The sequence below is a fragment of the Hylobates moloch genome, unplaced genomic scaffold, assembly GCF_009828535.3.
Source record: "Hylobates moloch isolate HMO894 unplaced genomic scaffold, HMol_V3 SCAFFOLD_12, whole genome shotgun sequence".
Taxonomy (NCBI): domain Eukaryota; kingdom Metazoa; phylum Chordata; class Mammalia; order Primates; family Hylobatidae; genus Hylobates; species Hylobates moloch.
The window spans coordinates 77,036,072-77,062,810 of NW_026652287.1; positions in this window are offsets into that span (position 1 = coordinate 77,036,072).

A 26,739-nucleotide genomic window follows, 5' to 3' on the forward strand; every position below is an offset into this window, starting at 1 on the left:
TAAAACTATGAAATTCATTTTAACATAGCTCTCTGCTTTCCAGATTCTAATGTCTATTTAGAACCACCTGTTGCCTGACTGCTAAAACAATGAGTTATGTTTTAGTTTTGAGTTTTAAATATACCACTTCAAGAAATCAATTTCTGCAACCAGCAGACCTCGACATTTTGGAAGCTTAATGTAAAAAAGTTTACTTCTGTCTCATGTAACAGTGCAATGTGGGTGTTCCTGGTTGACGGTGGCTGTCCTCCATCAGGGACCTGCCCCCTTTAATCTCATTGCTGTACTGTGTTCTAGACCTGCACTAATACGGTGCCACATGTGGCTACTGAGTTCTTGGAAAGTGGCTGGTAGCTATTGAAATGTACTCTAAATGTAAGGTACATAGTGGATTTTGAAAAAAAGAATAGAAATTATCTCTAACATTTTTCATGTTGAATACATACTGAAATAATATTTAGAAATATCGTGCTTGGAAAATGTATTGTTAAAATGAATTTCATGTGTTTCTTTTTACTCATACAGAAAATACGGAAGAACATATATGGCTCACTTTATATTTCTGCCAGATAGAACTGTTCTGAAGCCTCAGAGTCTTCTGTTTCAGCTGGCAGAAGGGGAAAGAGAGAGGAGAGAAGGCACACCTAATTCATTAAAGCTCCAGTCTGGAGGTAAGATAAGGCACTTCTGTTCAAATTCCATTGGTGATAATTAGTTACATAGCTATGTCTACATGCAAGAAGGGCTGGGAAATGCAGTCCTGGCTCAGAGGCCAGCTCTTAGCAATGATTCTGCACTAAGCAGGGGAGCATAAATTTTTGTGGACAGCTAGTTCTATCTACCACAAGGTCTTTGCTCAAACATCACCTCCTCTGTGAAGTCTTCTCTGACCACTACAACTATCCTGAGCGCTCACTCTCAGCATTCCCCATCTACTTTGTCTGTTTTGTCTTTCTCTAGAATGCTTTCACTGTTTGGCACATTGCATGCTTTGTTTATTTTTTCGTTTTCTGTCTTTCTCTTTATACGTATAACATCCATGAAGTCATCCTTTTTTGTCTGTATATTCAGTGCTGTGTGTCCAGTGACTGGAACTGTGCTGCCATGTATGAGACACTCAAGGACTATATGCCAACCCAAAGACGATGACCCTTATCGACCTGCTAAACCACAAATAAAGCTTTGAGGAAGACATTTTGGGTCCTTGTAATAACATAGTTCAGAAACTCATTAGTATGGTTCAGATAAATGATGTCCTATGTTCTATCAGGACACGTAATCATGAGAAAACCAGAGTTAGACGTAATGGCAATATCAGCTTACCTCACAGATGTTAAACTGGCTGTCCTTGACCTGAAATGACACCCTGCTGTTTTATGTTGTTGTTTTTGTTCTTCACAGTATTATACTTTTTTTGTGAATTTTAATTTTGTATCTATTATTACTAGTGGCTAATTGGATACTTTTACATTACAAATCAAGATTCTATTTTTAATTTGGCTGTTTTGTAGGTTATAAATTCTACTTATACCCTTTAGTTATTATTTTAAAAATTGTATCATATCAGCATACTATTACTGCTGCTACTACTCCTCCTACTAAATACTTTGTGGGGTTAAAAAGAAGGCAGAACGTAACTTTTCACAACAAATCTATGTAATCTGGGAGGAAGAATATCAGAGTCAAGTTTCTAAATTCCTTGTATTGTTTGGAGAGAATTAAAACATTAACGTGTAGACTTTGTTATCATTTAAAAGATAACCAATAGACTAGACATAGAGTCTGTAATCTTTAACCAATAGAATGGGGAAAATCAAGTAAGAAAGCAAACTACAATTCCAATCCTAGGTTTATACCCAAAAGAATCTAAGGCAGGGACTCAGATATTGTAAACCCATGTTCCTTGAAGCATTATTCATAATAGCCAAAAGGCAGAAACAATCCAAGTGTCCATCAGCAGATGAATGGATAAATAAAACGTGGCATATACTTACAATGGAATATTATTCCGTCATAAAAGGAACAAAATTCTGATACATGCTGCAACATTGATGAACCTTGAAGACTTTATGCTAAGGGAAATAAGACACAAAAGGATAAAGATTGTATGATTTCACTTACATGAAATATCTAAAATAGGCAAATTCCTAGACACAGAAAGTACATCAGAGCTTACCAGAGGCTGGGGAAGGGAGGAATGGAGAGTTATTGCTTAATGGTTACACAGTTTCTGCACTGGGTGATAAAAAATTTTGGAAATGGTGGTGATGGTTGCCCAACATTGTGGATATAGTAACACCACTGAAAGAACGTTTGGAATATTGGTTGCTTCTCTCTTTTTCTTTGAAAAAAAAAAAAAAAAGGTTAAAATGGCAAGTTTATGTTATGTATATTTTACCACAAAATTTTTCAAAAAAGATGGTAAATTAACAATTTACCTGAAGAAAGAATGAGAAAATAGAAGAAAGCACAATAAAGTACCAGCAAGATGATAGAAACAATATCAGGTAACAATGTCTGTGTGTCAGCTGAACTCACCAGCTAAAATATAGAGATCATTAGATATAAAAATGCAAAATCCACTTGCATATTTGTAAGGGACATACCTGAAACATAACGAAGAAAGAAAGTTAAAAGTAAAAGAATAAAAAAAAGGCATACCAGGAAAATGCCAAAAAAAAGATTTTTGTGGCAATATTAGCTAAACTTTAACATAAAAAGTACTGTTAAAGATACAGATCTTGGTGAGGATGTGGAGAAAAGGGAATGCAAACTCACTGTTGGTGGGAATGTAAATTAGTACAACCTCTGTGGAAAACGGGATAGAGATTTCTCGAAGAACTGAAAACAATTTACCATTTGATCCAGCAGTCTCACTACTGGGTATCTACCCAAAGGAAAAGAAATTATTACATCAAAAAGGTACCTGCTCTTCTATGTTTATTGCAGCACTATTTACAATAGCAAAGATATGAAATGAAACTTAGTGTCCATCAATGGATGATTGTATAAAGAAAATTATATGTGTGTGTGTGTGTGTGTACAATGGAAAACCACTCAGTCATAAAAATGAATGAAACCACGTCATTTGCAGCAACATGGGTGGAACTGAAGGCCATTATTTTAAGTGAAACAACTCAGAAACAGAAAGTCAAATACTGCATGTTCTCTGGGAGGCAGAGGTTGCAGTGAGCCAAGATTGTGCCACTGCACTCAAGCCTGGGTTTGAGATAAAGCAAGACCTTGTCTAAAAAAAATAAAATAACAAAACAAAAACAAAACAAATACTGCAAATTCTCACTTACAAGCTAAATAAGGTTATAATGTTACACATGAACCTAGAGTGTGGAATCATAGACAATGGAGACTCAGAAGGGTGAGGGCGGGGAGGGGGTGAGAGATGAGAAATTACCTAATGGGCACAATGTACATTGCTTGGGGGATGGTTACACTAAAAGTCTAGACTTTACCACCACTACACAATATATCTACATAACAGTACAGCACTTGTAGCCCTTAAATTTATTTTTTAAACTACCGTTAAAGATAAAAAGAGTCACAATGCAATGGTAAACAGTTTATCTAAACAGAAAATTCTAAATCTGCAGGACTCAATAAAATATATAAAACACAATCGAAAATTTATAAAGCCTTAAAAAACAGAGTGAATTTGATATAACCAGAGAAGAAGTAGATAAATCTGATATTCAAATGAAAGATTTCAACACATATCTCTCAATTAAATTTGTACAAACCAAAAATGAATATATGGAAGACTCAAACCATACATTTAATAACCTTGAGTTAATGTATATATATAAAACTATGTACTCCAGAATTAGAAAATACGTATTCTTCTCAAGAATATAAGGAACATTGAAACAAAAAACCAAATCTGATCATGTGTTAGGCCACAAAGTAAGCTGTAAGAAATGAGTAGGTATGACGTAACTTATATTTTCTGTCAACAATGCAATCTAGTGTAAAATCAATAGCAAAAATATTTCTAAAATGCAAAATCTCATATAGTTGAAAATTTAAAAATATGCATATCTAAGTAACTCTTAGTCAAAAAGGAATAACAGTCAAAAAGGAAAATATACTTAGATGTCAATGATAATAAAAATGCTAAAAATAATTACTGGAACAATGAGCAAGAACATCATTTAGAGGGAAATTTTAAAAAATAAATGCTCCTTTTTTAGAAAAACAAACAAACAAAAAAAAAACAGTTGGCCAGACATGGTGGCTCATGCCTGTAATTGCAGCACTTTGGGAGGCCAAGGCAGAAGGATCAGTTGAGGCCAGGAGTTCAAGACCAGCCTGGGCAACATAGAGAGACCCTGGCTTACAAAAAATAAAATAAAACAATTAGCCAGGTGTGGTGGTGCATGCCTGTAGTCCTACCTACTCAGGAGGCTGGGAAGGGATGATAACTTGAGCCCAGAGAGTTGAGGGTTCAATGAGCTATGATCACACCATTGCACTCCAGCCTGGACAACAGAGCGAGACCTTGTCTCTATTTAAAAAAAAAAAAAGAAAAGAAGAAAGAAAAGGTAGATTGAAAATCAAAATGCGAGGTATAGTTAGAAAAAATATTGAATAAACCAAATGAACATAAAATATAAATATCAGATCAGAAATTAATGTAAAAGGAAACAGAGATGCAATGTAGAAGATAGACAAAGCCTCAAATTCTACACCTAGGTATATATCCCAGAGACAGTCTTACACATGTACATCAGATAAAATAGACACAAATGACTGTAATACATTACTAAAATTGAGATAAAAATGGCAAAAGTTACAGATAATAAAAATCGACTCAAAGAGAAACAGAAAATCTGAATAGCCTTCTATATTTTACATGATTTGAATTAATATTTAAAAGCCTTCCCATAAAGAAAACTTTAGTCTCAGATGGACTTACTAGTTAGTTGTACCAAAAATTTCAGAAGTAATATTTCCAGTAATACATGACAGTTTTCAGAAAACAGAGATTAAAAAAATCACTTCCCAAGTCATTTTTAATATTTTCAAGTCAGCATTTCCCATAATAAACGTATTAAAAGATAAGAAAACTAAAGACAAGAACATAGACCAAAAAATTTTAAACAAAATATTAGCAAACCAAATCTAGCAATATAAATAACACCTCATGACCATATTTGATTTATTCCAGAAATGCAAGGTTGGTTTAGCCCTCAATGATCAATTAATGTAATTCACCATATCAAAAGAACAAAGAAGAAAAACCAGATTATCATCTTCATAGATGCAGTAGAAATATGTTTTAGAAATTCAACTCATTAATGACTAAAAAGAACCCCTGGAAAGCTAGAAATAGAAGAAAATTTCAACCTGGTAAGTGGAGGCTGTGAAGAACCTACAACTAGCATCATACTTAATAGTAAAGACTGGGCCAGGTGCGGTGGCTTGCATCTGTAATCCCGGCACTTTGGGAGGCTGAGGCAGGCAGACCACAAGGTCAGGAGTTTGAGACCAGCCTGGCCAACATAGTGAAACCCGTCTCTACTAAAAATACAAAAATTAGCCAGGTATGGTGGTGCATGCCTGCAGTTCCAGCTACTCAGGAGGCTGAGGCAGGAGAATCACTTGAACCCAGCAGGTGGAGGTTGCAGTGAGCTGAGATCCTGCCACTGCTCTCCAGCTTTGGCAACAGAATGAGACTTCATCTCAAAAACAAAACAAAACAAAACAAAAATAGTAAAGATTGAATGCTTCCCCTCTAAGACTGGGAAGAGGCAAAGGTGTTCACCACTGTGATACAATGTATTTTTTCTTTCTTGTTTTTTATTATACTTTAAGTTCTGGGATACCTATGCAGAACATGCAGGTTTGTTACATAGGTATCCGTGTGCTATGGTGGTTTGCTGCACATCAACTCGTCATCTACATTAGGTATTTGTCCTAATGCTATTCCTCCCCTAACCCCCAGACCCACAGGCCTTGGTGTGTGATGTTCCCCTCCCTGTGTCCATGTGTTCTCATTGTTCAATTCCTACTTACAAGTGAGAACATGCGGTGTTTGGTTTTCTGTTCTTGTGTTAGTTTGCTGAGAATGATGGTTTCCAGCTTCATCCATGTCCCTGCAAAGGACATTAACTCATCCTTTTTTATGGCTGCATAGTATTCCATGGTATATATGTGCCACATTTTCTTTATCCAGTCTATCATTGATGGGTATTGGAGTTGGTTCCAAGTCTTTGCTATTGTGAACAGTGCCACAATAAACATATGTGTGCATGTGTCTTTATAGTAGAATGATTTACAATCCTTTGGGTATATACCTAGTAATGGGATTGCTGGGTCAAATGGTATTTCTGGTTCTATATCCTTGAGGAATCGCCAGACTGTCTTTCACAGTGGTTGCACTAATTTACACTCCTAACAACAGTTTAAAAGTGTTCCTATTTCCCCACATCCTCTCAAGCATCTGTTGTTTCCTGATATTTTTGTAGAGATCCTGGCAAGAAAGAAGAAATAACAGGTATATAGATTGGAAAAGGAGAAGTAAATTGTTCCATTTGCAGAATATGTGATAGTTTAGGTAAAAAAATCCTAATGAACCTTTACAAAAGCTACTAGAATTAATTAGTGAATTTAGTCAACTGGCATGCTACAAGTTCAATATATAATACTCTTGAATTTTTTATACTAGCAATGAAACACTTGGAAAATCAAATATAAAAAATCGAATACTATTTACATTGTATAAAAATAAAACATCTAAAAATACATTTAATAAGATATATGTAATACTTGAACACAGAACAGTACCAAACATTTCTGAGGGAAAGAAAAGAAAATCTAAAAAGAAAAAACAGAGATATATATCATGTTCATGGATTGGAAGACCCAATGTTAGTAAAATTTAAAAATTTTCCAAATTGATATGTCAAGTTAACATAACCCCAGTCAAAATTCCTATAGGCTGTCTTTTGTAGATCTTAGCAAATTTATTATCAAATTTATATAGAAATGCAGGTGACCTAAAATGTCCAATACAATTTTAAAAATTAAGAATGAAGAGAATTTATACTATCTAATTTCTAAGTGCTGTAAAGTTAAGAACTCAAGATCATGAATATTAGCATAAGAATAGACATATAGACTGATGGGCTAGAATAGAGTCCAGAAATAGACCCATAGATACAATTACTTGATTTTTGATAAAGATTTCAAGGTAATTCAATGGATAAAATGGTAATTATTTTCAACAAATGGCATTAAAATAACTGGGTATCCACATGGAATAAAATAAAATCTCAGCATATACATCACATTATACACAAAATTATCTTGAAATAGATGATCATAAACCTAAACGTAAAAGCCAAAACGATAAAAGTTCTAGAAGAAGTTATAGGAGACAATCTGTATGAACTTGGAGTAGGCAATAGTTTCTTAGCTAGGACACAAGAAGTACAAATCATAAAATTATGAAAGAGGATAAATTAGACTTCCTCAAGATTAAGAACATTTATTCTTTAAAGAAATTATTAAGGAAATGAAAGCCATGGCACAGATTGGAAGAAATGGTTCTCAATACACATATATAAAAAATGTACTTGTATCAAGAATATGTAAAGAACTGTTACAACTCAAAAACAAGACAAACAACTCAATAATAAATGAGCAAAATATTCGAAAAGATACTTAGCCAAAAAAGATATACCAATGGCCAATAAGCACATAAAAAGATGTTCAGAATTATTGGCTGTCAGAAAAATGCAAACTAAAGCTACAGTGATATACCACTATTCATCCATCGGAATGCCTTGAAAAATGAAACATACTAACAGTATAAAATGTTGGCAAAGATATGGTGCATCTGTAATTCTCATACATTGCTGGAGGGAAAGTACCATGGTACATACACTTTGAAAAACAATGTTACAATTTCTTATAAAGTCAAGCATGTAGTTATCATTTATCTGGCAATTCCACACCTAGGAATTTACCTAAGAAAAATGAAAGTATATATCCACATAAAGCTTTGTTTATGAAATTTGTAGCAACTTTACTCATAATAGTGCCAAACTGAAAATAACCTGAATGTCCATCAAGTATAGACTGAATAAATAAACCATGGTATAGCCATAGAGTGGAATATTTCTCAGCAATAAAGAAAAATAAAAAGGAATACACAACACGCAGGAATCTCAAATATATTATTTGTGCAGCAAAAGAGCCATTCAAAAAAAAGAAAAAGGATATACTGTGAGATTCCATTTACTTGGAATTCTAGAAAATGCAAAATAAACTTTGGAGACAGAAAGCAGACAAGTGATTTCCTAGGGCCAGGAGTGAGGTAGGATTGATTGCAAAGAGACATAATGAATATTAGTATAAGAGTAGCACAAGACGAGTCAGGGAGTTCCAGATCTGAGCATATGTCCAGGAGCAAGCCATGCCAAAACGTGCTGGATTCAAACCACAACAGCTTATTATTCTCAGTGTTGGCTTGAACTGTGGCAGGGTGAAGCTGAGTGTTTCCTCTGCTTCATATGATTGTGTCTGGGGTGATTCATGTGGCTGGATTCAATGGGTAGCTCAGCTGGGAGCTGCAACATGCAAGGCCTTTGTTTGTCTCTCAGGGCCACTTTCCACATCATTCGGTATTTAGCCTGGACTTTCCTACATCGTGGTGGCTAGACAACAGTTTAGTTCATCTTTTCATCTAACCCTTGCTTTATCCCTTCAGCCCATTCCCTAAACTCCAAAGAAACATAAGACACAAGACGTGCTCATGAAGTTCTTTCTTGCTCCTCTGCTTACCTTCTACCCATCAACATTTTTCTCACCTTATAATGCCATCTCAACTAGCACTTTCTTGATGAAGTCTAGGTCATTTTCCCATACCCTTTAATAGCAGCACCTCGGTTACTTCTTGGCTCTCCACAGAATGCTATTTGCCCCCCTGTCTTGGTTTATCTTGTTGTGTGTTTTTCATTCCATCTTCTGCCTTGTGTTTCGTTCAGCTGTTGAGTTGCTCTAGGAAAAGCCTGGCTTTACCCTGTGAGTACTATTCTGGGAACTACTTTTGTGTGGTCTTGAGAACATCTTCTCTTCAGACACATGTCCTATTTAGATGTCTCAACTTTCATAAGAGAATGTCAACTCTTTCCATTTGGACTGACCAATGAAACATATGAAATTGAGCACTGTAAAATAATTTGTACTTCAAATTTTTGTCACAGGTTATAATCTAGAAATCTCTGCTACCTAGAACCTATCAAAAGCTCACTTATGAAAAGTAATGTAGATGGAGAATTGCCTGAAGGATATGCAATCCATCCTTTCTCTAGACACATTCAATTTTATTCCTGGATTAAGCCAAACCAAGGGAGAAGTGCAGCCTGAAATACTTTTGTTTTAGTTCCCTAGAGAATTGCTTTAATGGAATTGTTCTCAGCATTATGCCATAGGCTTTCATTTTGAAGGACATTATGAGGAAAATCCTGTTTACCTTTCTGCCAATAAATTCAAAAATCTAGATGAAATAGGTGATTTTCTAAAAAATTGTGAATTATTAAAATGGACTCAAGTGGAGTTAGAGAAACCTGAATAGACTGATGACCATGACCAAGGAGGGAATTGTGAAGATGGCTGAAGATTTATTCTCCACCAGAGCTAAGCCCATTTGTTTTTTTAGTCGTTATCTGCTGTGTTTATTTAGCTAGCAATTGTGTGTCTCTCCCTATTTTCTTCTCTTTGTTTTTTTTTTTTCTTTTTTTTTTTTTGGTATAAATACTATGCCTTCCTTTGGGGATGGATCCTCTCCTACCCCAATTATATGATACTATGATAGCAGAAAACAATTGTACACTGACTCAGGTATGTTTGGGTATAGTAGCCTATATCCTTGTATATATTAATCCAAGGTGGGCAGGTGACCCAACAAAGTTAATTGAGTCCTGTCTTGTAATATGTAATATTGTATTTATGGGAAAAGGTCTCTTCTGGGTTGCTAAATGGCAATGGTGTAAGCCTAGAACTGGGTATGGTCACAGCTACCCTCTCCCACATAGATGAAGCTGATCTGCAATGAGAGAGAGAGAACTCAGAGAGGGATAGGGTTGTGGGGTTGGTATACAGTGACAAAGACACACACACACACACACACACGCACGCACACACACACACACACAGTTAGAAACCTCTGACTGACCAAGAAATGGAGACCGAGACAGGCAGAGATGCATAAGGCATAGAACTTAGACGCAGACATAGAAATAAAGAAAAAGAGAAAAGAGAAAGATCGAACATTGTCTGTCAGTGCTACTCCTGTCCTTCCTACATGTCAGATAATAATTTTTTTAATTTCTTTCTTTTTTTTTTTTGCTAAAGCTAATTTTATTTAGTCATCTTTCACTTGCAGGTGAAATACTTCTGACCCAAATGGTTTTATCGGTGAATTAAAATAATAATTAAGGAACAGATAATTCCTTTGTTCTTTTTGCTATTCCAAAGCAGAGGGAAAAACACCCATAACATTTTTCCACCTGTTTTATAAGGCTAGTGTAACTATGACATAAAAAAATGAAAAGTCACAGCACATGGAAACAACGAGTATAAGACTATAGATGCGTATTTCCTAAATGTAACCAGAAGACATCTATCTCTTTATCCTCACAGGCTGGTTCCATTTGGCCCTGCATTATTTGCTGCAGATCTTACCCTCTTCTCTGGTTTACACAGAAAACTCAGTCACGTTGTCCCTGTCCAGATAGACAAGGTTTTGCTGTGGTAATAAATAAACCCAAGTTCTCAATGGTTTTAAACAATGAAAGCCTATTTCTTGCTTGCTCTTCCCAGGGTCAGCTGGGGATTTCCTCACTGAGGACTATACAGGCTTTCAGAATATCAACCATTTGGCACATTACTTAGTGATTGCTACAAGAGGAAGGAAACATGGAGGATATTTGAGCTCTTGAAGCATATCACAGAGATGATATACTTAATATTCATTTACATGTCACTGGCCAAGGGAAGTCACATGTCTGCATCTATCTTTTAAAGGTTGATTAAGAGCAATCCTACTTTCACTACAGAAGTGGAAAGAACTGGAATATTTGCAAACATTCTTAATGATTACCAGAGAACTCTTTCCTTCCTTCCCTTCCTTCCTTCCCTTCCTTCCTTCCTTTCTCCCTCCCTCCCTCCCGCCTTCCCTCCCTCTCTCTCTCTTTTTCTCTCTCCTTCTCTCTCTCTTTCGATTATACTTTAAGTTCTAGGGTACATGTACCTAGTGTGCAGGTTTGATACATAGGTATACATGTGTCATGTTGGTTTGCTGCACCCATCAACTCATCATTTACATTAGGTATTTCTCCTAATGCTGTCCCTCCCCGAGACCCTCATCCCTCGACAGGACCCGGTGTGTGATGTTCCCCATCCTGTATCTAAGTGTTCTCATTGTTCAATTCCCACCCGTGAGTGAGAACATGTGGCATTTGGTTTTTTGTCCTTGTGGTAGTTTGCTGAGAATGATGGTTTCCAGAGTCATCCATGTCCCTGCAAAGGACATGAACTCATCCTTTTTTATGGCTGCATAGTATTCCATGGTGTATATGTGCCACATTTTCTTAATCCAGTCTATCATTGATGGACATTTGGGTTGGTTCGAAGTCTTTGCTATTGTGAATAGTGCCACAATAAACATACTTGTGCATGTGTCTTTTTTTTTTTTTGAGATGGAGTCTCGCTCTGTCACCCAGGCTGGAGTGCAGTGGCGCGATCTCGGCTCACTTCAAGCTCTGCCTCCCGGGCTCATGCCCTTCTCCTCCCTCAGCCTCCCAAGTAGCTGAGACCACAGGCGCCTGCCACCTCACCCGGCTAATTTTTTTTTTTGTATTTTTTTTTAATAGAGATGGGGTTTCACCATGTTAGCCAGGATGGTCTCGATCTCCTGACCTCGTGATCCACCCACCTCAGGCTCCCAAAGTGCTGGGATTACAGGCGTGAGCCACCGCGCCCGGCCGCGTGTTTCTTTATGGTAGCATGATTTATGATTTTTTGGGTATATACCCAGTGATGGGATCACTGGGTCAAATGGTATTTCTAGTTCTAGATCCTTGTGGAATTGCCACACTGTCTTCCACAATGGTTAAACTAATTTACACTCCCACCAACAGTGTGAAAGTGTTCCTATTTCTCCACATCCTCTCAAGCATCTGTTGTTTCCTGACTTTTTAATGATCGTCATTCTAACTGGTGTGAGATGGTATCTCACTGTGGTTTTGATTTGCATTTCTCTGATGGCCAGTGATGATGAGCATTTTTTCATGTGTCTGTTGGCTGCATAAACATCTTCTTTTGAGAAGTGTCTGTTCATATCCTTTGCCTAATTTTTGATGGGGTTGTTTGTTTTTTTCTTGTAAATTTGTTTGAGTTCACTGTAGATTCTGGATATTAGCCCTTTGTCAGATGGGTAGATTGCAAAATTTTTCTCCCATTCTGTAGGTTGCCTGTTCACCCTCATGGTAGTTTCTTTTGCCGTGCAGAAGCTTTTTATTTTAATTAGATCCCATTTGTCAATTTTGGCTTTTGTTGCCATTGCTTTTGGTGTTTTAGACATGAAGTCCTTGCCCACGCCTATGTCCTGAATGGTATTGCCTAGGTTTTCTTCTAGGGTTTTTATGGTTTTAGGTCTAACATTTAAGTCTTTAATCCATCTTGAATTAATTTTTGTATAAGGTTTAAGGAAGGGATCCAGTTTCAGCTTTCTACATATGGCTAGCCAATTTTCCCAGCACCATTTATTAAATAGGAAATCCTTTCCCCATTTTTTGTTTTTGTCAGGTTTGTCAAAGATCAGATGGTTGTAGATGTGTGGTGTTATTTCTGAGGCCTCTGTTCTGTTCCATTGGTCTATATCTCTGTTTTGGTACCAGTACCATGCTCTTTTGGCTACTGTAGCCTTGTAGCATAATTTGAAGTGAGGTAGCATGATGCCTCCAGCTTTGTTCTTTTTGCTTAGGACTGTCTTGGCAATGTGGACTCTTTTTTGGTTCCATATGAACTTTAAAGTAGTTTTTTCCAATTCTGTGAAGACAGTAATTGCTAGCTTGATGGGGATGGCATTGAATCTATAAATTACCTTGGGCAGTATGGCCATTTTCAGTACATTGATTCTTTCTATCCATGAGCATGGAATGTTCTTCCATTTGTTTGTGTCCTCTTTCATTTCGCTGAGCAGTGGTTTGTAGTTCTTCTTGAAGAGGTCCTGCACATCCCTTGTAAGTTGGATTTCTAGATATTTTATTCTCTTTGAAGCAATTGTGAATGGGAGTTCACTCATGATTTGGCTCTCTGTCTGTTATTGGTGTATAGGAATGCTTGTGATTTTTGCACATTGATTTTGTATCCTGAGACTTTGCTGAAGTTGCTTATCAGCTTAAGGAGATTTTGGGCTGAGATGATGAGCTTTTCTAAGTATACAATCATGTCATCTGCAAACAGAGCAATTTCACTTCTTCTCTTTCTATTTGAATACCCTTTATTTCTTTCTCTTGCCTGATTGCCCTGGCCAGCACTTCCAACACTATGTTGAATAGGAGTGGTGAGAGAGGGATCCTTGTCTTGTGCTGGTTTTCAAAGGGAATGCTTCCAGTTTTTGCCCATTCAGTATGATATTGGCTGTGGGTTTGTCATAAATAGCTCTTATTATTTTGAGATATGTTCCATCAATACCTAGTTTATTAAGAGTTTTTAGCATGAAGGGCTGTTGAATTTTGTCGAAGGCCTTTTCTGCATCTATTGAGATAATCAGGTGGTTTTTGGTGTTGGTTCTGTTTATGTGATGGGTTATGTTTATTGGTTTGCGTATGTTGAACCAGCCTTGCCTCCCAGGGATGAAGCCAACTTCATCGTGGTGGATAAGCTTTTTGATATGCTGCTGGATTTGGTTTGCCAGTATTTTATTGAGGATTTTTGCATCGATATTCATCAAGGATATTGGTCTAAAATTCTCTTTTTTTGTTGTGTCTTTGCCAGGCTTTGGTATCAGGATGACGCTGGCCTCATAAAATGAGTTAGGGAGGATTCCCTCTTTTTCTATTGATTGGAATAGTTTCAGAAGGAATGGTACCAGCTCCTCTTTGTACCTCTGGTAGAATTTGGCTATGAATCTGTCTGGTCCTGGACTTTTTTTGGTTGGTAAGCTATTAATTATTGCCTCAATTTCAGAGCATGTCGAATTCAGAGATTCAACTTCTTCCTGGTTTAGTCTTCGGAGGGTGTATGTGTCCAGGAATTTATCCACTTCTTCTAGATTTTCTAAGTTATTTGCATGGAGATGTTTATAGTATTCTCTGATAGTAGTTTGTATTTCTATGGGATTGGTGGTGATATCCCCTTTATCATTTTTTATTGTGTCTATTTGATTCTTCTCTCTTTTCTTCTTTGTTAGTCTTGCTAGTGGTCTATCAATTTTGTTGATCTTTTCAAAAAGGCAGCTCCTGGATTCATTGATTTTTTTGAAGGGTTTTTCATGTCTCTATCTCCTTCAATTCTGCTCTGATCTTAGTTATTTCTTGCCTTCTGCTAGCTTTTGAATGTGTTTGCTCTTGCTTCTCTAGTTCTTTTAATTGTGATATTAGGGTGTCAATTTTAGATCTTTCCTGCTTTCTCTTGTGGGCATTTAGTGCTATAAATTTCCCTCTACACACTACTTAAAATGTGTCCCAGAGATTCTATTGGTTTCAAAGAACGTCTTTATTTCTGCCTTCATTTTGTTATTTACCCAGTAGTCATTCAGGAGCAGGTTGTTTAGTTTCCATGTAGTTGTGCAGTTTTGAGTGCATTTCTTAATCCTGAGTTCTAATTTGATTGCACTGTGGTTTGAGAGATAGTTTGTTGTGATTTCTGTTCTTTTATGTTTGCTGAGGAGTGCTTTACTTCCCACTATGTGGTCAATTTTGGAATAAGTGCGATGTGGTGCTAAGAAGAATGTTTATTCTGTTGATTTGGGGCAGAGAGTTCTGTAGATATCTATTAGGTCCACTTGGTGCAGAGCTGAGTTCAAGTCCTGGATACCCTTGTTAATGTTCTGTCTCATTGATCTGTTTAATATTGACAGTGGGGTGTTAAAATCTCCCACTATTATTGTGTAGGAGTCTAAGTTTCCTTGTAAGTCTCTAAGGACTTGCTTTATGAATCTGGGTGCTCCTGTATTGGGTGCATATATATTTAGGATAGTTAGCTCTTCTTGTTGAATTGACCCCTTTACCATTATGTAATGGCCTTCTTTGTCTCTTTTGGTCTTTGTTGGTTTAAAGTCTGTTTTATCAGAGACTAGGATTGCAAACCCTGCTTTTTTTTTGCTTTCCTTTTGCTTGGTAGATCTTCCTCCATTTCTTTATTTTGAGCCTATGTGTGTCTCTGGATGTGAGATGGGTCTCCTGAATACAGCACACTGATGGGTCTTGACTCTTTATCCAATTTGCCCGTCTGTATCTTTTAATTGGGGCATTTAGCCCATTTACATTTTAGATTAATATTGTTATGTGTGAATTTGATCCTGTCATTATGATGTTAGCTGATTATTTTGCCTGGTAATTGATGCATTTTCTTCATAGCATCAATGATTTTTACAGTTTGGCATGGTTTTGCAGTGGCTGGTATCGGTTGTTTCTTTCCATGTTTAATGCTTCCTTCAGGAGCTCTTGTAAGGCAGGCCTGGTGGTGACAAAATCTCTCAGCATTTGCTTGTCTGTAAAGGATTTTATTTCTCCTTCACTTATGAAGCTTTGTTTGGCTGGATATGAAATTCTGGGTTGAAAATTCTTTTCTTTAAGAATGTTGAATGTTGGCCCCCGCTCTCTTCTGGCTTGTAGGGTTTCTGCCAAGAGATCTGCTGTTAGTCTGATGGGCTTCCCTTTGTGGGTAACTCGACCTTTCTCTCTGGCTGCCTTTAACATTTTTTCCTTCATTTTACCCTTGGTGAATCTGACAATTATGTGTCTTGGGGTTTCTCTTCTTGAGGAGTATCTTTGTGGTGTTCTTGGTATTTCCTGAATTTCAGTGTTGGCCTGCCTTGCTAGGTTGGGGAAGTTCTCCTGGATAATATCCTGAAGAGTGTTTTCCAACTTGGTTCCATTCTCCCTGTCACTTTCAGGTACACCAATCAAATGTAGATTTGGTCTTTTCACATAGTCCCATATTTCTTGGAGGCTTTATTCATTTCTTTTTACTCTTTTTTCTGTAACCTTGTCTTCTCACTTCATTTCATTAATTTGATCTTCAATCACTGATACCTTTTTTCCACTTGATCGAATCGGACACTGAAGCTTGTGCATGTGTCATGAAGTTCCTTGTGCCATGGTTTTCAGCTCCATCAGGTCATTTAAGGTCTTCTCTATACTGTTTATTTGAGTTAGCCATTCATCTAACCTCTTTTCAAGGTTTTTAGCTTCCTTGCAATGGGTTGGAACAAGCTCCTTTAGCTCAGAAAAGTTTGTTACTACTGACCTTCTGAAGCCTACTTCTGTCAGCTCATCAAAGTCATTCTCCGTCCAGCTTTGCTCCATTGCTGGTGAGGAACTGCGATCCTTTGGAAGAGAAGAGGTGCTCTGGTTTTTATAATTTTCAGCTCTTCTCCTCTGGTTTCTCCCCATCTTTGTAGTTTTATCTACCTTTAGTCTTTGATATTGGTGACCTACAGATGGGGTTTTGGTGTAGATTTCCTTTTTGTTGATGTCGATGCTATTCCTTTCTGTTTGTTAGTTTTCCTTCTAATAGTCAGGTCCCTCAGCTGCAGGTCTGTTGGAGTTTGCTGGAGGTCCACTCCAGATGCTGTTTGCCTAGGTATCACCAGCAGAGGCTGCAGAACAGCCAGTATTGCAGAACAGCAAATATTGCTTCCTGATCCTTCCTCTGGAAGCTACTTCCCAGAGGGGCAGCCACCTATATGAGGTGTCTGTCAGCCCCTACTGGGAGATTTCTCCCAGTTAGGCTACACGGGGGTCAGGGACCCACTTGAGGAGGCCGTTTGTCTGTTCTCAGAGCTCAAACGCCGTGCTAGGAGAAGCACTGCTCTCTTCAGAGCTGTCAGACAGGGACATTTAAGTCTGCAGAAGTTTCTGCTGCCTTTTGTTCAGCTATGCCTTGCCCACAGAGGTGGAGTCTATAGAGGCAGTAGGCCTTGCTGAGCTGCAGTGGGCTCCGCTCAGTTCAAGCTTCCCGGCCACTTTTTTTTACATACTCAAGCCTCAGCAATGACTGACAGCCATCCCCCCGCCAGGCTGCTGCCTCACAGGTCAATCTCAGACTAATGCACTAGCAGTGAGCAAGGCTCTGTGGGTGTGGGACCCACTGAGCCAGCCACAGGAGAGAATCCCCTTGTCTGTCAGTTGCTAAGACCTTGGGAAAAGCACAGTATTTTGGCAGAAGTGTCCTGTTTTTCCAGGTATGGTCTATCATGGCTTCCCTTGGCTAGCAAAGATAAACCCCTCAACCCCATGTGCTTCCTGGGTAAGGTAATGCCCCTCCCTGCTTCGGCTTGCCCTCCATTGGCTGCACTCACTGTTCAACCAGTCCCAATGAGATGAACCAGGTACCTCAGTTGGAAATGCAGAAATCACCTGTCTTCTGCATCAATCATGCTGGGAGCTACAGACTAGAGCTACCCCATTTGGCCATCTTGGAACAGCCAGAGTTCTCTTTTCTATTCACCAATTATTTGGTTAGCTTTGCTTTCTACATTCAAAATACAACTGTCCCCATTGTAAGGGAGACTACTCAAAATTCGCATAGTGTAACAAGACCAGACTCAACATCCAGGATCTCTGGGTGATGTGTGATGGTCTTTTCATGAAGACAAAGTAATGCCTAATAGTCTCTATCAGGCGTGGATGTGGTTTCTTTTCATCTGGAAACTTATGAATTAAAATGTTATCTGCCCTTCACATACTCAATATACACAGGTGTTGGGCAACTCAATAAACACTTTCAGAGGAATAGGAAAAAAGCCTGTTTTCTGGATGTGGGAGTTATTCCTTGATCAAGTCCTGATTTGCATCTCTTGACCATTATTCTTCATTGTTCCTAGCTTCTATCTCTAAGAAATACTTCCTTTTTTTGATTATTGTCTTCAGTGACATCTGCAATGAATATTGGGTACTATGTCTTTTACTGGGGCAATTGGCTTTATCAGTCCATTTTCTGTCAATAGAAGATTGGAGTCCATGGTTGTCTTAAATATAGAATAGTTATAATCATTTTCAGTCCAAATTGTTGGTACTTTTGCCATACAAATCACTTAAAAACATGGATTGCTTGTTTCCTATTCAATTTCAGTAAGCTCTATGTGCCAATAGGTGTAACCACAATTCTTTTCAGGACATAATTCTGATAATTGCTATATGCCTTGTTTACTTGATCTCATGCCAAATGATTTCTCACCGTACAGCATGGGTTTTCATCTTTTCATCATTTAGCACTGTTTTCTTCACCAACTATTTTCCATTTCTTAATACAATGCCAAATATTTTATTTTTTTAAAATGTAGCAACAGTCTACGCTATCACTTTCCATATCCATTAGGATAGACTGGGTTATGCTGTGATAACAAACAATCTACAAATTTTGGTGGTCTAAAACAGCAAGGATTTTTTTCCCACTCACACTATGCTTACCACAGGTTGACTATGGGCTGTGTTCTATATTGTCTTCCCTCAGGGACATAGGTTGTTAGAGATGCTATTATCTTGAACATGCCTGTATTAGTCTGTTCTCATGCTGCTAATAAAGACATACCCAGAACTGGGTAATTTATAAAGGAAAGAGGCTTAATTGACTCACAATTCCACATGGCTGGGGAGGCCTCACAATCATGGCAAAAGTTGAAGGGGAAGCAAGACATGGCTTACATGGAAGCAGGCAAGACAGAGAGCATGTGCAGGGGAACTGCCCTTTATAAAACTGTCAGATCTCATGAGACTTACTCACTTATCATGAGAACGGTGTGGGAAAAACCTGCCCCTATAATTCAATTACCTTCCACCAGGTCCCTCTCACAACACGTGGGGATTATTACATTTCGAGGTGAGATTTGGGTGGGGACATAGAGCCAAACTATATCAATGCCAGCAGCCATGTCAGGGAAAAGAGAGTGTGGGAAGCACACAGGTGCTTCAAGCTTCTGTCTAGAAATGACCTATGTCACTTCCACTCACATTTACTGATGAATGCAAGTCATAACTAATTTTAAGAGGTTGAGAAAATTAAATTCTACCATGTGTCTGAAAGGACAGAGAAATAGAGTATCAGTGAACACATCCAATGGATAACATACACACACACACACACACACACACACACACACACACATCCCAACATTAATAACCTTTGTGGAATTTATTGAAATTTTGTGGGGCCCAAAAGAGGAATTATATCATATTGTATATAGAATTTTGCTAGAAAAATCCTCATCTGAAATTTCTCTTTTTCCTACTTCGTTTTCTATGGTGGTAATGCTTTGTTTTTCTCTTCTTCTTCCCTCATGAAGCCTCCAGCCTCACTGGCTCTACTCACTTTGTCCCTCTCAGTTTTTCTGTTTGGGATTTAAAATTCCACACTCCTTCATCACAGGAAACAAATTCCATTATCCTTGTTATTTGCACATCCCCTCAAGGTCTTATATACCACAAGAGGCTTTTGAAGCATTTCTTCTGAATAAATATAGTGCTTTCTCTAATAAGAATTCTGGTGGATGCAATTTCTCCACCTTATTATATTAATAATATATTAGCAAGTCAAATATAGCATTACCATGTAGGTTTTGTTTCAGAAATGAAAGATGGTTTAGCATGGTTTCATTTCATATTTATGAAGATACATATCTTTATATTAATAGATTTAAAGAAACTACCTATGTGATCATCTAGATCTGCTCTGAACATACCCAGAACTGGGTAATTTATAAAGGAAAGAGGCTGAATTGACTCACAGTTCCTCTGACTTCACAGCTCTGTCCAAAATGGTAGACACTAGCCATATGTCGCTGTTTCCATTGAAATTTGAATGGTTGAAATTAGGTTATTTAAAAAATTTCGTTTCTCATTCCTATTAGCCACTTTTAAGTGCTCAGTAGCCACATGTGACTAGTAGTTATGGTACTAACACAGATAATGGATGCTTCCATCATTGGGGAAAGTTCTATTGGATAGTTTTGCTATAAATCAATGCCGCAGAGTCATTTGATAAAAGAAATGGTCATTCCTGATAAAAAACTTATAGGCCGGGCACCATGGCTCATGCCTGTAATCTCTGCACTTTGGGAGGCCGAGGCCAGAGGATCACGAGGTCAGGAGATTGAGACCAGCTTGGCTAACATGGTGAAACCCCATCTCTACTAAAAATACAAAAAATTAGCCATGCATGGTGCTGGGTGCCTGTAGTCCCAGCTACTTGGGAGGCTGCGGCAGGAGAATTGCTTGAACCCGGGAGGTGGAGGTTGCAGTGAGCCAAGATTGCGCCACTGCACTCCAGCCTGGGTGACAGAGCAGGGCTCCATCTCAAAAAAACAAATAACAACAATAACAACAACAACAAAACAAAAAACAAACAAAAAACTTATAGTAAATTAGGGTTAGAAGGAAACTTTCTTGATGTGACAAACAGTGTACATAAAAACCAATGGTAAATATAATAAGTAGTAAAATACAAGTGGCATTCCATTATATTCAGGACAGAGGATGACCATTACTGTCACAACTATGTCCACTAGAATTAGGTTTGGTTTTGATTAAAAACGATTTTATTTCTCTCTCTTTTCAAGAACACTGAAGAAAGGCGGTAAAGGGTGGCAAAGTGGGTGTAATCCATTGCCTATCTGGGGACCCAGATTCATTCTATCACTGCTAGGGTGTGGTTTTCATTCTCATATTTAAGGTAACAATTCAAGTTCAGCATGTCCTTATTTAATTCAGAAGGGTGGGGAAAAATATGAGGACAAAGAACAAAGGAGGCCTAAGTCATATCTGCTGTTTTGTATATAATGCTTGTGGAAGTTACGGCATGATAGTTTTGCTGGCATTAGCCAGTAATTGGTCACATGGTCACACTTTGTTGCAAGGAATGCTGGAAAGTGTAGCCTTAATCTGGTTAGCCATGTGCTTATCTAAAAACTAGGGTTTTCTATGAGTAAAGAATGGATACTGGGGAACAACTAATACTTTCTGCCTTACCAACTTATTTAATATTGTTCTGGAAGTCTTAATCAAAACAATAAAATAGAAAAACAAAGAAGTACAAATATTGGAAAGAAATAGATGCAATTATGTTTCTTTTCAGAAGATATAATTAAATGTTCCAAAATCCAATTGAGTTAACTGAAAATCTATTAGAAACGAATAAGATAACTCAGTAAGATGTGGGAAATAAGATACAAAAATCAAGAGGTTTTCAATGATGTTTTAACCCATGAGAGACTAGAAATAGAATGAAAACATATGGAAATAAAAGTGTAATTCCTATAGATAAATAAGAAATGACTGCAACTCATGTGATGAAAACTATAACATTTTATTGAAAGGCACAAAAAGAAAACCAAGGTAAATGAAGAATCATGGCAAGTTCCTGGATGGGATGATTTAGTGTTGTAATGATATCAGTTCTCCCCAAATCTGTAAATTTCATATAATTCCATTCAAAATGTATTTTTTAAGTTGATAAGTTAATGGTGAAATTTATGTTAATGATTGACTGTTTTAGAATAGCAAGAAAACTGAAAATGGCCAATGAAGGATATGTGCCCTGGTAGCTGTCAAAACGTACTATAAAACTATGGTAATTAAAAGTGTAACACCAAGGTGGGAGGATCACTTGAGCCCAGGAGTTCGAGACCAGCCTAGGCAACATATTGAGACCTTGTCTCAATTTTTTATTAAAAAAAGTGCGTTAGCAGCTGAGAGATTGATAAGGGGACAAACTAAAGTCCAGGACAGGTATATGTGGCAGATGAGAGCAAGGTAGTGTGTGGTGGAGTGCACAGATGCTGGAACCACACTGTCAAGGCACAAAGCACAGCTTTGCCACTTAATGGCTTGTGACCATGGACAAATTATTAAGCCCTCCGTATTTCAAATTTCTCATCTAAAAATTAGGGATAAAGTGGTCCAAACCATTTACAGTTGCTGTAGGGACAATAAATATAAAGCATTTAGAACATTGCCTGGCCTGTTGTAAACACCAAAAAAGTGTTAGCTAATGTTAATGCTAGAATTTAATATATAATAAACATGCCATTAAAATCAGTGGAGCATGAAGGTACTATATAATGCATAGTGTTGGGGCAATTGGCTTGCCATTTGGAGAGAAAGAAAGAAAAGAAGAGAATAAGGGAAGAAAGAAAGGAAAGAAAAAAAGAACGAAAAAAGAAAGGAAGAAATTAGAACTCTGGCTCACATTCATTATAAATTAAAGAGTATAGATTAAATACTTAATTATAAAAGTCATTATAAAAGTACTGGGAAGGTGAAGAAGAATATAAAAAGTATTCTCTGTGCGTGTAAAGTCTTTTCATATATTATTCCTATTTTTAGCATGATACCAATGCAACGAGCCAGAAAAGAAAACATTGGCAGTTGTTACATTCAATCAAAAAGGACACTGAGATAGGATGAAGGGTAGGGTGGTGGGGGTATGAGGCAGTGGTTAGGCAGATGAGAGATGGTGCATCAGAACAAGTTTGTTTAAAAGCAATAAACATCTTTTATGTCTTAGTTTTTTTTTATACACTGTGCCGCGTATATGGTTTAGATTTTCATTTTGAAATGTGGCCCTTTGGTAGCAGAAAATGCCAATGAACATAATAGCTTTTACTTTTTGATTTTCAGGAATATTTACTTATGCAAGTAAGTGTTAAATGATTGCTTCTTCTTTGAACTGTGTATTCAGGAGATGCTTACAGCTTTAAAAATTAGATGATAATGATGGGGAAAACATAGCCATTATAAATCAAATATATAAGATAGCAATATTAGAACACCTTGGCTGTTCCAGATTCTAAATTGGAAGTGGGTTGTTTCATGAAAGAAAGAGGGCAATATTGTTTTTTACATCATAATTGTTTTCATAACGCACGTTTGTGATGGAAATAACCATTGCAACTCTCCTTGTTTAGCTTTATAGTAAATGATATACTTATAAAATTACCTAAATATAAAAAATTATAGCAAAAAGGACACAGCTTGATATTGCATTGACTACACGCCATTCATTATGATGAGAGCTATAAAAATGTAGACTCTACAAGGTATAGTTTTTATGCAAAAATTGATATAGCAGGTTGAAGATTTATTTGGCAAATAGCTACTGACTTTTAAATTTAGAAACATTAGATTTATTGTGTCAATCTGGCTGCCACCCATATTGTGCAATATTTAAAGCTCTGAATTAAAACTCTATAAGATGAGCAAATGATGACATACAACACAAAATCATCATTATAGAAAAACCACTTGGGCTTTTTTTCCTCTCAAATGCCCAAGAGTTTAAATCCCACATGAAACATTAATGGACTTCTATTTTCACTTAAAAATGCTCTCTGAGAATTATCAGAACATCAAAGTGACTGTAGCTACTAATAGGTATTTTCTTTAGCTGTGAAACGTGAAAAAATGCTGATTTCTTTTTTTGAAATAAAAGTTGTAAGCAAGACCATTTTGTATATTTGATATCCTCTGGTTTATGAAAGGATCCAAACAAGTTCAGTCCCCCCACCCCATCAAATGAATTCTTCATATAATTCATTCCCTGTGAGTTCCAAAGGGAAAGAATTAGGTGTCCTGTGTTGCTAATTAGAGCTGCTAATGTATTAATGCACTTCTGAGAGCATTGCTTCCCTAAACTCTCACCCAGACAAATTAGACACTTACTAGTGTTGTGATCATCTTATTCATCCCTCTCTTGCCTTCTTCCTCTTCCAAATAAATATGAAGTTTTACAGAATGAGTCACATCATGATAAACATTGTGGCAGTTGTTACTGTTTTTGTGTTGGGAGAAGCTTCCATTTCTTCAGCATATCCAATCTGCTTCTCAGGCTTAACACCCTTGAAGTGGCATCCAGATATTTATTCAGAGGCTGTGTTCATTGTGGTAATCTCCACTTCTCAAAAAAAAAAAAAAAAAAAAAAAAAAGTGGGGCGGGGCAATAAATGAGCATGAACTCTTCTCTTGTAAGTCACCTCTCTAAACTTTCTCCAAACAATAACCATCAGAATGGGCAATTAACCTCCCATCTTTATGCCCTAATGAATTTCAGCTTTCTTCAGTGTGGGTGCACTATGAGGCAGCATGAGACTTTTCAATATTGCCATTAACCGTGGCCAATCGTCTCTCTTTCACCTTCAAGCAATGTCCCTTTCCCTTTTGGACTCTGCCTCCTGTCCATACTACCATCTAAACACTTTCTGACTGTCATCCAATCTGGGTCACTCCTTCTCATTTGTTGAGGATGTTGGCATTTGGATCACCATCTTCCAAGTCACGCCATTATCCTAATTGACTTTACTATCACCATGGATGATAAATTGAACACTTTACTCTCAGAGGATCTTGAATTTCTTGTATTTCAGCTACCTATATGGCTACCTGCTGGGTCCAATCAATACCACCTCTGAAATCTTTAACTCAGTCTTTGTCCCTAATTCAGTCACCCTAAACCCACTGCATTGCTTCATATCTGCCTTTTCTGTTCTTTTATTCTATCCTCTTAATTCAGTTCTTCCCTGTGGTCTTAACAATTCTAGTCTCTTTTATGTAAAAATAACTTCTTTCCTGATCACAAGTGAGCCTCTAGCTATCTCCTTGTGTCTTCCGTTTGCTTCTCCCTCAAATGCCTCACAAGAATTATCTTTATTTTCTGCCTTGACTTATTCTGCGGGAGTCAGGCAACTGATTCCATCATGTCAATGAGATTGCCCTGGCCATCATCTCCTAACCATTCTCCAATGGACTGTTTTCAGACTTCATTATAGTTCATCTCTCTGCAGCATTTGGCCTACAATCAACTTTTCTTCCCTGGTTTCTGTGGCACAATTCTGTCAGAATCCTCTCATGATTTCTTTTCAGTCTCCATTGCTGGTTCCTCTTCTTGTTCCCACCCTAAGATGGAAATAATCTCTTCTTCTCTTCTTTTTGCAGTGCTCAGCCTGGACATCTCATCCTCTCCTATGACTTCTATCTATAGGCTGAAAATCCATGAACTCAAAAGAGGTGAATAAATGAATAATTACTTTTAAAATAATACATCTTGTCTTAAGAATGATTTAAAATGGCTAAGAAGGGTACAAACATCTACTGAATAGTACAAAATTAGTATGAGGTAAAAGAAAAAAAAACAAGGGTGAAGACAAAATATAACCCAAGTAGAGTGAAGCTAAATGTGAGTCCTAAATTTGAAAATTCCAAGCTTTTGAGAAGCCAGTGAGAAGAGGGTGACTTCTCATCATGGTTACACAATCCAATTGTCTAGAAATATAACCGTTCTCGCTACTGAGATGAACAAAGGTTTCTCTCAGGGTGGGGTGAGGAGACCTCCACATGATATGAATCACATCCTCCATGCCATCCTTCCAGAAGATGCACTCATGAGTTCTCAGGGTCTGTATCTTATAAACATCTTCCATTTAGGATATAGATATGAATAAGGTTAAATTTAGTTAAAGCAATTCAGTTATAGGCCAATATGACATGGTCTCTGTTCCTACGGGAATGTCGTAGAAAATGTTTTTTATTTTACTTAACTTAGGATGTCTTGAAGTGATGACAGCTTTATTGTCTTGCAAACAATTCTCCCTAAATATTCTTTAAAACAGCTTTTGATACCTCTTGAGGACATTGAGCAGGAGATTCTACTCTGACAAGTATTTAATCTCATATACTTATATTTCTAGCTTTATTCTAAGTATTTAGTAGTTATCTGTACCTTGATATCCCACAGATATTTCACTTTCCAAAACTGGATTCATTCTTTCTCTCCAAACCGATTTCTCCTAGTCCTCTGACAGGAAATGACATCATCATGCACTCAGTGTTACCGAGAAATCTTTTGCTTTAGTCATTTGTTTCCTTCATTCCTCACAGCTAACCAATACCCAAGTCCTTCTGATATAGCCTCCTTATATCTTGAGTCTGTCCCTGCTTTCTAGCTAAACTGCCCCTGTTTTAGTTCATTCCGGACTTTATAATTTCTTGCCTGAAACTACTGTTTCATTGTCGGTTTAACCGGCTTCTTTGGTCAAAGCCTGTCCCTTCCTCCTCTGATCCAGTTACTATGTGGTTCACCTTTGTATCTCGTGTTTACCACAGTGGCCAGCACTTAGACAAGAAAAGTATTTCTATCAGGTGGATTCATGGATGAATGAACGACTGTACACACATGTGGGTCTTATGAGGGGCACTAATATAATGCTGCTTTGTAATATTAGAATTGTTCCTGTGTGCATTCCTATGCTGTCAGGATTACGGCAAATAGTTGTCCAGAGTGGTAAGTAACAAAGTGCTGTTTCCCAGATTTAGAGCCTTCTTTTTATCTTTCATGTGCACCAACAACTGAGGAGAAGAACAGAAAACTCCCCTCTGACATTGTTGTTAGAAGAGACTTCAAGAGGCTGGGCGTGGTGGCTCATGCCTCTAATCCCAGCACTTTGGAAGGCCAAGGTGGGAGGATCACCTGAGATTGGGAGTTCAAGACCAGCCTGGCCAA